This window comes from Chiloscyllium punctatum, chromosome 4 (assembly GCF_047496795.1).
Source record: "Chiloscyllium punctatum isolate Juve2018m chromosome 4, sChiPun1.3, whole genome shotgun sequence".
Classification (NCBI taxonomy): Eukaryota; Metazoa; Chordata; class Chondrichthyes; order Orectolobiformes; family Hemiscylliidae; genus Chiloscyllium; species Chiloscyllium punctatum.
The window spans coordinates 114,093,446-114,106,973 of record NC_092742.1 but is presented as its reverse complement, the minus strand read 5'-3'; the positions used below and the strand labels follow the sequence as shown (position 1 = coordinate 114,106,973).

The 13,528-nt window shown below is 43.2% G+C and overlaps 1 long non-coding RNA gene across 6 annotated transcripts in view; it reads left to right on the top strand.

Annotated features, from left to right (window-relative positions):
* LOC140476630 (uncharacterized) overlaps window positions 1-10,357 on the top strand; it is a 48,551-nt gene extending 38,194 nt beyond the window's left edge. For 5 of the 6 annotated variants that reach the window (XR_011960538.1, XR_011960533.1, XR_011960535.1 and 2 more), the window contains one exon: window positions 3,270-3,589. This is a non-coding gene — a long non-coding RNA (uncharacterized lncRNA). Of the gene's footprint in view, window positions 1-3,269; window positions 3,590-9,786 lie in introns of those variants that run through there. The other variant, XR_011960534.1, reaches the window with a different exon arrangement.
* Window positions 10,358-13,528: the final 3,171 nt, after the last annotated feature.

The window sequence follows — 13,528 nt, the reverse complement described above, 5'->3', positions numbered from 1 at the left end:
TATAAATCTTTTCTGGACTTTTTCAGGTTTCCCAACATCTTTCCTATAGCAGGGAGACTAGAATGTAAAGCAGTCTGGGCATTCCAAAAGTGGCTGAGCCAATAAACTGTACAACCGAACCATGATCTCCCAACTCCTATACTCAATGCACTGCCGAATAACAGCTAACATACCAAACACCACCTTCACCGACCTGTCTACCTTCAGCCCCACTTTCAAGGAACTATCAAACCACTCTGCACAGTGTATTTGTTCATCAACACTTCCCAGGAACTTGTTATTATGGCGCTGAGTCCTATCTTCCTGAAATCAGGGAGACTTGGATTGAATGTAGTATTCTAAAACTGTCCTCACCAATGCCCTGTACAGCCACAACGTGACCTCCTAACTCTTATACTCAGTGACAGAATCCATACAGTGTGGAAGCAGCCCATTCAGCCCATGAGACCTTACCAACCATCGGAATAGCATCCCACCTGAACCATGTGACCCAGCATTACCCCCAGTTAATCCACCTCACCTGCACGTCTTTGGATTTTGTGAGGAAACCAGAGCGCCCAGAGGATGCCCGTGGAAATACACAGAGGGAGAATGTGCAAACACGACACAGAGTGGAATCGAACCCAGGTCCCTTTATTGATGAGTGCACAGACCAATAAATGTCAGCGTCCCAAATGCAGTCTTCAGCACCGAGTCTCCCTGAAACTCGACTTTCCAGGAACTATGCAGTTCTGAGCTCTTCAGAGCAATTGAAAGTGAGGAGGAGAAAACAGGAACAGGGTTGAGTTGTAGATTCATAAAATAACTCTCTGTTCCCCCCTCTCTGTTCCACTCCCCGTTCTCTGATTCTCCCCTACCTCTGCCTGTCCTCCCCTGCCCCCATCTCTGTCCTCACCTGTGCGACCACTCTCAATCCCCACATCCTCTCTTTCCCCCCACCCTCAGCCCACCCTATCTGCCTACTCTCCCCTCACTCTCAGCTAGTGCTGTATAACCCAACCACAGGGAAAGGACCTTGTCTATTTACCCTACCTATGACTGGCTGGTTTTATAAATCTCTATCAGGTCACCCCTCAGCCTCCGACGCTGCAGGGAAAACACCCTATCCAACGCTGGGAACATCCTTGTAATTCTTTTCTGACCCCTTTCAAGTTTGAGAACATCCTTCCGATAAGAAGGAGACCAGAATTGCTGGAATATTTCAAAAGTTGCCTAATCAATGTCCTGTACCGCCACAATATGACATCCCAACACCTATACTACATTCTCTGACCAATAAAGGAAAGCATACCAACTGCCTTTTCACTATCCTATCCACCTGTGACTCTACTTTCGAGGAACTATGAACCTGCAGTCCAAGGTCTCTTTGTTTCGCAACACTCCCTAGGAAGTTACTATTAACTGCAAAAGTCCTGCTAAGGTTTGCTTTCCTAAAATGCAGCATCTCACATTTTTGTAAACTGAACGCCTCAGCCCATTCACCCATCTGGTCCAGATCCCGTTGTACTCTGAGGTAATCTTTTTCACTGTCCACTACACTGCCAATTTTGGTGTCATCTGCAAACATGCTAACAATACCTCTTATGTTCACATTGATATAAATGGCAGACAGTCGTGGATTCAGCACCGATCTTTGTGAAATTCCATTGGTCACAGGCCTCCAGACAGAAAAGCATCACTCTACTACCACTCTCTGTCTTCGACCTTTGAACCAGTTCTATATTCAAATGGTTAGTTCTCCCAGTATTCCAATTATCTAACCTTGCGAACCAATCTCCCATGAGGAACCTTGTCGAACGCCTTACTGAAGTACATGAAGATCATGTTCACCGCTCTGCCATCATCAATCCGCTTTGTTACTTCTTCAGTAAACTCAGTCCAGTTCATGAGACATGATTTCCCACGCACAAGGCTGTTATTGATATCCAGGACTTAACTCGGTACATTGGGGTCTGCGTCGCCCAGTTATAGGAGTTAATATTCTGGATAACGTTCACGTACACCAGCTTTGTGTTTGTGACTGCGTATTGAGTCTTGTTAATAACACCAACACAGGTGAGTTCCTTTTGAAAGACGGTCCCTATATCCCTACCCCCTCCCACCTGCTCTGTCTCCTCCATCTCCACCGTAGACAGTAAGTACGAGGAGCTCATGGAGTTTCCATGTGAGTGAGGATGAGAAAATCTTCCTTTCTTTCCACCAACCCACAATGAAATGGTGGTAGTGTCCTTTCTTCTGGACCAAGAGGTTCGGGTTCAGAGTTTGGTAACAGCGGCTTTGAAGAGGATGATTACAAAACATGCCCAAGCCACCAGGCCATACAGTCTCCCAGCTGTCCCTGCCTGAGTCTCCAAACAGAACCTTCCTGTAGTTTCTCTCCTGTCAGATTCTCCTATTGCTCAGTTTGTCCAGGGTCCCCTCCTGCTGCTGCACTGATCCTGTCCCTCACTGACCTGTCCATCCCCCAGTGTCCTCCACATTCATTCATTGTTGACAATCCCATTATTTCCTGTCCTCCAGCCCCGCCCCCTCCACTCTATTGGGCAGCAGCTGATCTCAATCCTCCAGGCTCCTGTGTGATCGAGAGGATGTTCCGTAGGAAGGGAGATCAGTGCACGGGCGCAGTGCTGGTTAGTTCTTGGCGTATGTGCAGGGCGGGTCAGTGCCAGGGAGGGAGGCTGTGGATGTGTGGGATTAATCTGTCATTAGCACCTCCCTTGCTTCTTTCTTCTGAGGACACGATCCAGGTGAATAGCCCTTTGCCTGCTGTTCTGACGAGTGGTCAAAGTATCAATGGGGGAGCATTTTGCAGCAAGTTGTCAGAACTCTTATGAATAGTCAGGATCGCTTTGGAAAATGACAAGGATGGGCCTCCAATTAGAGTTCTAATTTGGTTAATTTTAGTTCAACCAGATATGATTTGGCCAGTGTGTGCAGAATGGTTCTCATCAGAGAATGGGGGTTCTGGGAGATGGGGGGAGGATTCACCAACATCCTGGAGGCTCCAAGTCAAACTCATTGATTTGGTTCTTAGTCTGCAGACAGCAGCTCGGAAACTGAATTCAAGGCGAGGAGAGAGATTGTGAGAACTGGGTGTGGAGGAAAGGAGGGATGATATTGGTTTGGATTTCAGTTCACAAGAGAGAGAAATTGTGAGACTGAGATTTAAAGCTTTGGGGGAACAAGGAAACTACAATTTAATACTATCATTGTCTTATAAAGTTCCATCCTGTATTAATAATGGTGACTTGTTTTTTTTTCTGTTGTAGGGGACGGAAAGGGTGGATTTGCAGATGAGAAATACAAATTGAACTTCATGTTCAGATCTGATAGATACTTGATCCGTGCCGATCTGAATATCATTGGCCTTTTCATCTGGAAGGAAAGGTGTGCATTCTGCCCGTGGGCGAATATTTCAAATCTCAGTGTGACTGGAAAAAGTACTGAGACACAGCCAAGTCCATGTTAACGTGCTTTGTGGCTTTGAATGGAGGCTGGTTGTCAGGATTATCTCCGTGGTAACGGCAATTTAAAATGTCTAGTTCAATTCGACACTTTGTGTTTAAACAACACGCTCCTCCCCAACACCTCCGTGACTCAGTCAAGTACTTGACAGGTGCTTCAGTTTCGGTGGGGTTGTCTGTCAGGATTCTCATGTGGAGGAGCCGGTGTTGGAATGGGGTGGACAAAGTTAAAAATCACACAACATTAGGTTATACTCCAACAGGTTTATTAGGAAGCACGAGCTTTCCAAGCATGATGTAATTTTTAACTTTATCAGGTTCATCTCTATGCTGACAGACTTCTTCAGATAAGTACTTCAACAATTAAATCGGCCATATGTTCCCCATGCAATAGGTTCCCTCGAGCAGTGTAAACTGCTATTCTTGCCCTGGGGATAGCTACTCATTTGTAGACCCAGTCAAAATCCCATCAGGTTTTTTGTTGATCTTTAAAGTTATTCTAATCTCCTAGTTTCTCCTTGGCCTTTGCCAATTTGTATGTCTTCTATTTCAATTTGATAGACTCCCTTATTTCCTTAGACACAAATGACAGATTACTCCTTTTCCTACAGTCCTTCCTTTTCACTAATATATATAATTTTGCTGTGCACTTTGAAAAATTACTGCCTCATCCTGTTGTAGTCTACTTTGTTTAAGCACAGGATCTTGGGATTGGACTTAATCTTCCAGCTTGCCATCTGTGTTATAAATTCAACCAGACTTCTCACATATTCTTAAAGTGTTCTTTGGATTCATCCTAATCTTCTCAGACTAGGGTATTTCATGTCCACTTTGTCGCCCTCCTGATTTCCATCAAAGGTAAACTCCTATATCCCTTATTGTGCGCCAGGGACTGCCTTGATCCCAGTTGCCTGTGCCTGAGCCACGCATCCCTCTTTTTTCCAGTCAAAGCCTAAATATCTCTTGTCAGCCTGAGTTCCCCATTCCTGCCAACCTTGCCCTTCACCGTCATAGGAACATATAGACGTTGAACTCTAGCTATCTCACGTTTTAAGGCTTCCCACTAGCCAGCGGGCCATTTACCTGCAAACAAATTACTCCAGTCGACCCCTGCAAGATCCTGTCCAATCCCATCAACATTCCCCTTGTCCCAATTTAGATCTTGAGCCTGTGGACCAGCTTTGTCCCTCTCCATAGCTATTTGGAAATTAATAGGACGATGGTCACTGGTCCCAAAGTGCTCCCCCACTGTCACCTCAGTCACCTGTCCTGCCCTGTTTCCCAAGAGTTGTTCGAGTTTTGCCCCTTCCGAAGTAGGACCCTCTACATACAGCTGGAGGAAACTTTCCTGAATTCACTTATCGGATTCCACTCCATCAAATCCCTTCACGCTCTGGCAGTCTCGGTCTGTTACAAAAATTAAAATCCACTCTTATGACAACCATATTGCTCCTGCATGTCTTCCTTCTCCCTGCATATTTGTTACTCAAATTCACGTTGACTATTTGGAGGCCGATCGTACAACCCCGGTGACATCATCATCCACTTCCTACTTCTTAGCTCCACCCGTGAAGCCTCACTGGATGATTGGTCAGTTATTTTATCTCTGATTACTGCTGTGATAATCCCCTTAATCAGAAATTCAACTGCTCCTCCCCTCCTTCCACCATCCCTGTCCCGCCTAATGCACCTGTACCTGATGCATGAAGCTGCCAGTCCTGACCCTCGCTTAGCCATGTTTCTATAAAGGCTATATTATCACAATCCCATGTTCCTATCCACGCCATTAGTTTATTGGTCTTACCTGCCAACCCTCTTGCACAGAAATAAATGTAGTTTAATCCAACAGGCATTCCTTACTCCTTATCATGTTCCAGCCTGACCTGTCTCTTCACTTTATTGTTTCTGATTACTGTATCTCCTACCAGCCTCGTTCTTGCCTCCCTGATAATGAGGGTAACGCTACTCGCCAATATAGTTTAAATCCTCCCTTGTTGCATGAACAAAATTCGCCAAAAAGATACTGGTCCCCTTCCCAGTGCGTGCACCACCTGTCCCTCCTGATATGGTCAACTCTGTCACTGAAAAGACAACAATGTAAAAATCTGAATCTCTCTGCCCCCCACACCCGCACCAATTCTTTAGTTACTTAGTTACCTGCCATATCCTCCTGTTCATACCTTCATTAGCTCATTACAATGGAAGTAATCAGGAGATTACCACCGTCAAGGTCCTGGTTTTTAACTTTTCTCCCAGCTCTCACTAATCACTCTGTACGACCTCATTTCTACATCTACCTGTGTCATTTGTGTCAACGTGCAAAATGATTTCTGGCTGCTCCCCCTCCCCCTTGAGAATGTTCTGCAGCCGCTCGGAGACATCCTGGACCCTGGCACCTGGGCGGTAACTCAACATTCTGGATCCCCATTTGAGGCCACAGAATCTCCAATCTGTCCCTCTAACAATCGACTCTCCTATCTCGAAGGTCCTGTTAACTGTTACCCTTTCCCACTGTGCCTCAGAGTCAATGGTAGTGCCACCAACCTGGCTACTGCTGCTTTCCCCTGGAATGTATTTCCCCTGAACAGTATCCAAAACGGTGTCCTTGTTTTCGTGGGACATTGCCACAGGGGATTCCTGCACCCTCTGCTTACTCTGTTCGCCATTCCAGGTCGTCGCCAACTTCCTCTCTGTCTTGAACACAACAGGGAGCAAGGACTCCTGTTGGATTAAATTTACCTTATTTAAATGCAACAGGAAAGATAGGTAAGCCTGATGTACTCATAGCATGGATCTTAACGCGGCACTGGAATATTATAGTCATTACAGAAACATGACTGGGGCAAGTCTTGGGTGTGAACACAACACGAAAGCTCTTATCTATGAAGTTCTCCATATCTCAGATGATCCTGAGGGCATCCAGCTCCAGCTCCCAAACACGGTCTCCCAGGAGTTGCAGCTGGGTGCATTTTCCACACGTATAGTTACCAGGGACTGTGGGAATTTCCCTGAGCTCCCCACATCCCGTAGGAGGAACGTTCAACAGTCCTAACTGCCATCTCCGTTGCTGCGAGACTAAAGTTGAAAGGACTTTATTTGAGCTTGCCTGCAGTTTTCGCTCAGCTGCTGCTGTCCAAAACCTCTTGAGCCAAACATTACGACTGACTCTGCTACCAACCGCATGTCTCTCTTCCCCTTCATATTTAGTTTTGGTTAGGGAAGGAGGGAGACACTGCAGTGATGTAGCACTTGGGCATTAAGCACTCCTTGACACCTGGCCACTGACGACCTGCTCTCCATCGAAGATCACTGATTGGCCTTGGAAGATGTCTGACAGAGATTTTCCTTCTGGTAGTGCTAACTGCGCTGCTCCTAATCTTCAACCCGACAGCCAATCTGCGTTGTCACAGTCCCTTGGTCCCTTCTGTCTAAGAGTACTGCATTTATTAATTCCTTGAATCCATCGACTGCATTCCAAACTGTGTCTCACTCCACAGCGAGAGAGGTTGATGTTCTAGTGAATACGAGGCTATTGTAAAAATGATACAATTCGACATAGGGACAACAATATGTCTATCCGCTCACTGAGTCTGCTTTTCCACTCAATTCGGTGAGATCGATTTTGATAATCCCCCATTCCACTTGTCTATAATTTCCCCATAAAGCTTGTATGAAAATCAGTCTGCCTCAATCCTAAAGATATTCAATGAGCCAGCCTCAACAGCCCGAAGAATTTTCGAAAATGATTTCCCTCTCACTGATGTGAGATTTGGTGGTCTTAAACCCCATGCGGTATTTCTAGCACTCTGTTTGAAAGTTGTATCAATATCAGATGTTATCCTGTCCTATCACACCTTCTCTGTGGCCAGAGGCAAAACAGAAATGAAAAGTTAAGAGACTGTAATCTCCTCACGTCAGCCTAAGATACAGCTCATCCAGGTCTGTGCATTTGCCTACTCTCTATCCCGCAAAAACTTCCAATTCTTTGTCAGCTTCTGTATCAATTCACTCAAGGATCACACGGTCACTCTCCTTGAATCCAGGAACTCCTTCTTCAAACTGAAGACCGAAATAAAGTCAGTGTTTAACATATTCTCTGGCTCCATGCACAGGCTGCCCCCTTGGTCCCTAATAGTGCCCATTCTCTCCCGCGTTATCCTCTTCCCCTTAATAACCCGAAAGAATGTCTTTGAATTCTTGCTAATCTCTACCCTCGAATGTTTTAACTCCCCGCCACCACTTCTGCTCTTCTACTGACTTTTTAAGTTTAGCCCTACACTTTCTATATTCTTTTCGGACCTCCGTGGACCTGCTCACTTTGTAACTGCTTTAAGCTTCTTTTTCCTTTTTAATTCTGTTCGGAAATGTGTCAATACCCGAGGTTCTCTGGGCTTGTATTCCCAAAATTCTTCTTCGGTGTAACATGCTGGGCCGACACTGTCATCAATTACATTTTGTTCAAGTCATCCCGTAACTCGCGCCCCACACTGTTCTGCTACAGTTGCACCTAGAAGCATCTGCACTTTGGCCAGATCCTGTCATTTTTTTTCATAAAATCGGTATCCAAAATCCAAGAAGCTTTTATTTTTCAAACATTTCTGGGTCTTTTCCTTAGCAAACTCAAGACATAGGAGTCACAGTCACTGGTCCTTTCATGCTCACCCCAATCCTGCCTGCAACATCTGACTGGCTTCGTTCCCCACGGTGAGGCCCAGCACAGCCCCGCCCATTGTTGTATTTGCTACACGTTGACATAACAAGCTCCCAGGAATAAATTTCAAGGCATCTGTCCCATCTTACAAATGTTATCACTGCCCGAATGAAAGGTTGGAATTGAAATGCCTGAATGTAATGATCCTATTGTTGAAAAAGCACACCTCAGTAAATTTGTTCTATATCAGTTCCTGTACTTTCTTTTGTTTGGGAGTCTATAATATATCCCCAGCGGTGTGTCTTCATGGTTTTGATCCTGAGCTCTAACCACCAAGCCTCATTAGATCATTCTTACTGCAGTCACTAACTCCACAATTAGTAATGCGACCCCACTTCCTCTTTTACCACCTCTCCTGTCGTGCTTCTAGATCTTGTACGACAGGACATTGAGTTGTCAGCCCTGACCTCCCTCAAACACATCTCTGTGATGGCAAAAATGTCACACCTCTCCATTTCACCTCATTCCGTTATCACATCTGTTTATCCGATAACATTCCCAGCATTAAGGTAAACAAAATCCAGCCTGGAATGTAACACCTGGAATACTCTATAACGCGGAGTTCTTTCGTCATTCATTGTTTGTTCTCAAGCTGCCCAATTCATGAACCAAACCTGTACCTCTGGGAATGAATGAATATTTGTTGAATTGTAATTTATCGTTTAATAAATGTATTCATCAAATGCAACTTTCCAGAACTAAACAGTCAGCTCCACATGCAACGGGTTTCTGCTGATTAATTCCCTGTTCAGTGTGCAGAGGGGAGAGCTCTAAGTAATGGAGAAAGTGAGAACTGCAGGTACTGGGGATCAGAGTCGAAACGTGTGGTGCTGGCAAAGCACAGCCATTGGGGCAGCATCTGAGGAACAGGAGAGTCAAAGCTTTGGGCATCAGCAGTTCATCAGGATCTGCAGTTCTCACTTTCTCCATTACTTAGTTCTGGAAAGTTGCATTTGATGAATACAAAGAAGTATGAGAGATTACTTGATAGAGGTTTATAAGATGACGAGAGGCAAAGATGGAGTGAATAGCCAGATACTTTTTCCCATGGTGCAAATATCTATCATGAGGGAGAAAAACCTAAAGGTAAGTGGAGGAAGGTTGAATGGAGATGTCAGAGGTAGGTTCCTTTCACAGAGAATGGTGGATGGTTGGAATGTACTGCTGGCAACTGTAGTAGAGTCAGCTGCATTGGGGATATATTAAGAGACGATTGGATAGGCAATTGAATGATAGTATAATGAAGGGTATGTAGGTTAGTCTGATGTTAGAGTAGGATAAAGAGTCAGCAGGACGTCAAGGCCAAAGGGTCTGCACTGTACTGTTCTATGTTTCACTCAGCATGTGGATTCTTTTCAATTGTTGAATGTGAGAGGGAGTGATGTGTGTGAGATCAGGAAGCTCTGTAGGGGCCTTGGGCCAAGACGTCCACTTCTGGGGTGCATTTTTACAGTCACCTGAGTACCAGTACAATATGTGTGTGATGACCTACACCAGACAGAATCTGTCTAGTTCTGTTATTAAGGTTATTCTGGACTTGTCATTTGCTGCTGTTTTCTTCAGATAGATTTTGTTGGTTGATCCATGTATTATTTTTTTGTCCATCAACAGAGATGTACAATTTTATTTGTATACTGGTGAATGTGAAGGTGACATTTATTGGACACGGGTTTGGAGCTTTCTTTGCGAGACACAATGTGCTGCAGAATACTGTCAACTTGTCTTTACCCAGTGTCTGGTCCAGATAGCAGATGCTTGGAGTCTGGGAGGCAGACCAGATATCATCACCATAATTAACTTGTGCGATGTGATTCTGACACTCCATGTCCATTCATCTGCCCCCAGTCAAGGCTCAGACTGAAGATGGAGTTGAAATAATTTGTTGTGAAATAATGTTTGAATGACTGCCGTGACCCAGGTGGAAGCTCTCTGGATTCCTTTAAGAGCAGACAAATGTCTTACCCAGTATCACAGGCAGCTGTGACTGAATTCAAATCATTTAAAGTCTTTTTTTTAAATATAGGTTATGGTTGCAATCTGATCTGAAAAAAAATCAGATATTTGCTATGTTCGTGAATTGTGATTCACAAAAGTGTGAATTATCATTATTCAACCAAACAATAATTGCATCACCTCTGAAAACAATTAGGTCGATGTTATATTTATGGAACTAAAATATACTTTCCTGATGACATTTTATGATACAAAAATAAAGATTGTATATTTTATTTAATACCGAACAAAGAACATGTCTTCTCACAGTAGTGGTGATCACAATTACATGCTTTTGCATACATGAACATCAAGTAACCACAAAAATACATCATCCTCTCTCACTAGTATTTTCACATACAGATGAAGAAGGACACCACTTCAACTGGGACAACACATCCATCATACGACAAACCAAATAGAGGCACGCACGAGAATTCCTAGAAGCATGGCATTTCATCCAGAACTCGATCAACAAAAACACCGAGTTAGAGCTCAACTATCACCCCTGAGAAAAGGAACAGGACGTGACTTCACCACAGGAAATAACATCACCACAGGAAATGACATCACCAACCCAAAGAAACTCAAACACATAAATAGAAAGCAGGAATTTTCAGCGTTGGTTCCCCTGAGGCCCACTGAAGATGAAGATGGTCAAACATCTCGAAATGAACCTCCCAGCTCAGCGAAGAAGCCTACATGCAAAACTTCAACCTGAGCTACAAATCTTCTCAAAACTTGCTACAATTACATACTCATTGTCAGTATTCAAATGAATACATCGTTGCTCCAACATTTGGAAAGTCGTTGGCTTCTGAATGATTGTATTTTTCGAGTTAGAAAACGATTGAACAGTCATATAGAAATTGCGTTCTTACATATTTATACATAATTGATCAGTTTGATTTCTCACTAAATGTGCGAGCTTCAGTTCTTTTCCAGCAATTGAAAAATGACAATAATTCAATATGAACAGAGAATATTAGATTAAATAAATGATTTGTGTTATTAAATTGAAGTGAACAACAATTTGAAACCTTGAAATTTTCAGAATGAATGGTATTTAATGTGAAATGTGAAAAAGAATGAAGAACATACATCCGAGTGAGTGAACGGTCAAACATTTTCAAAAGAGTTTTGTGGCGAAGCAAAGGAAATATTTGTTTTATTTGTTGGGATACAAAATTTAAAATATTCGTGTGCTGAGTACTAATTAGACTTCATCATCAAGCTGAACTTGCAATACTTGCATTATAAATGGTTATGCTGCAGCAAAATGATCAGATATTTGCTAGCATTTACAACTGGAAATAATCTGATACTGGCTTTGACTTGCATCTATACATGATAGAGTACAGGACTTTAATGTACACAAGAAGGCTATTGGGACAGTGTGTATGCATCAGCTTGTGAAGTGTCTCCCAAATCCTCCCATTTGCCACCTCTATCACTGTTGCCCTTTAACTTGGGAACTTTAAAATATATATCCAGTTCCCTCTTGAGTCTTCATTCACAAATCTCCCAGGTAGGGCATTCTGAATCCTAACAACTCTCTTAATAAAGAACATTTGCTTTATCTCACTCCAAGGTCTTGTGCCGACGATCTTGAAACTGGGATGCTGTAATGCCAGCGAAGAGAAACGAATTATTCTTATTTTACCCTGTTTTTTTTTTCCATAATTTTGATCACTGCAATAAGTTCACATCCTCGTCTGTTCTGATCGATCAGGAGTAATTTCATTACTCTAATTTCTCGCATCCTACCTTTAACTAATTTCTTCATTCCACTTATCATTCTGATTAATTATAAGGTTCCAGGTATTCTTCTTCAAAGTAATGAAGGGTGTGTGTGTGTGTGTGAGAGAGAGAGAGAGAGAGAAAGAGAGAGTGAGAGAGAAAACAATTCTCTGTAATGTTTGAATTACACCCAGTGTCTCGTATAAAAGGGGTAAGGATGAGGTAACGATTAAAATGTGGTAAAAGAGCTAGTTCAGGGGCGACGGTTTCAGATTTCTGGATCATTGGGCCCTCTTCCAGGACAGGTGGGGGCATTAAGAAATGGAGAGATTGCATCTTAACTGGATGAGCACCAACATCCTAGTGGGGAGGTTTTCTCGTGCAAATTGGCTGGATTTAAACTAATAAACCAGGAGGCTGGGAAAAAAAGCAGCAGGTCAGGAACGGAGTAGAATGTAGAGGTGAGTAGGACATCAGGCACGGCCAGTCTCATGCTGCGAGAAGGAATCAAATCAGTCCAAAATGTGAGTTGGAGATTGGAATAAATAATAGTGATGTATGTCAGCGATTAACAAATGAAGATGGAATGTATGGGGTTCGTGAAGGAGTGAGGTGTGTGAGATCAGGAAGCTCGTACTCAAGAAACTATTAAAGGGGAAAAATAAATCGAAAAAATCTTATTTAAAATCCTTAGGCCTAAAAGCACATAGTATTTGGAATAAAATTGATGAGCTGGCAGTAGGTACTGAGATAAATGGGTATGGCCTGGTAAGGATGATTGTAACATGGTTACAGGAAGATAAGGACTGGACAGTGAACTGTCCATGGGTACTTGGTATTCCGAAAGGATAGACATGAAGGTAAAGGAGGTGGAATTGGTGTGTTGGTTAAGGATGATTTCAAGGTTATATTAGGAAGTGATATTGGCACGAGGGAACAAAATTAAAATCAGTCCAGGTGCAAATAAAAAGCAACTGAAGAATCCTCTTTGGAAGAGTAATTTTCAGCCACCGTCTCCCCAAAGTACTTCTGAGGTCGGAAATGATGAGGGTTCGTGACAAGTTAACAACGGTGGGATAAACGTGCATATTGAATCAATTAATCAACTTGGCAAAGGGTAGGCTCCAAGTACAAATCGTAGAGTATATGAAGGATTGTTTCTAAGAATACATGTCATTGAGCCAACCAGAGAGCAGAGTACTTTAGATTTGATATAAGCATGGAATGAAAAACGATCTTGCAGGAAAGGATCCTCTTCAAAAGAATGACCACAACATACTGTAGTTTCAAATTTAGATTGAAAGAGTGAGAACAGAGTCACATTCGAGAGCCTTAGTGTTGGGTAATGATACTTACAGTGGCCTAAGGACGGTGTTGGTGGGTGGTGGGTGAAGAGTCAAAGACAGGACAGATGAATAAATTTGGCAAATACTTAAGGGGATACTAAATACCTCTCAATTAAAGTATATTTGTGAGAGAAGAGGAATTGCATGACAGAGAAAATTTATCCATGTCTAGATAAGGAATTCAATGACAGCATGAGGGCAAAAACTAGGGCAAATCATACTGCACAAGTTAGTCATGCTCCGGGGATTGGGTAAGGCAGTGGCGTAGTGCCTTA